The following is a 683-nucleotide window of genomic DNA, read 5'->3' on the forward strand; positions in this document are numbered from 1 at the left end:
AAGAATTTGTGCTGTAAAATTTGGATTGAGTTAAAAGGACACACTCAAGGATCCTGAAGGACACATGGTGGCCCAAGATGGCAGGTTCCTCACCCCTGGATCAAAAAAAGATGAATCTACTTCAACTACAAATACAAAGAAAAGAAATAAAAATGCAACTGTCTCAGTAATAATTAGGCTATTCTTAAAATCAAATCTATTTTCTGAATTTACATAATTTTCTGAGGTTGGCAGAGTTTATTGCCTGTGCCTATTTGTTCTATCCATCAAGCTAAAAGGTCATGAGAAACTTTGAACTGTGATGAAAAAACTACAGGACCTAAAAATCTCAGTCACTATGCTCCTGGAGACTCTCTCTTACCAAAAACCATTCTGATCCAAATATATAAAATGATTAGAACCACCTTTTCAGTAGATATTTCATGAGTTTGTTTCATTAATAAAAGAGCCCTGCATTGTCTGAAATAAGAGTGAAATTAACTCAGTCTGAGTTGCTGTTTAAGCCAGAATTTAGAAAAGCTATGTCTCTTAATTCTACCCTGAGTTTAAAATACAGCACACCTGGACAGTCTGGTTCTCTCCAGGGAATGCACTAACTCCAGATTTTTTTATGCATTTGAAGTCCACCATATGGAACAACTGTGTCGTTAAAATAGCCATTAAAAAGATTTGTTTACTCAGCC

The sequence above is a fragment of the Otolemur garnettii genome, unplaced genomic scaffold (genome assembly GCF_000181295.1).
Source record: "Otolemur garnettii isolate 467f Iridium unplaced genomic scaffold, OtoGar3 scaffold00068, whole genome shotgun sequence".
Taxonomy (NCBI): Eukaryota; Metazoa; Chordata; class Mammalia; order Primates; family Galagidae; genus Otolemur; species Otolemur garnettii.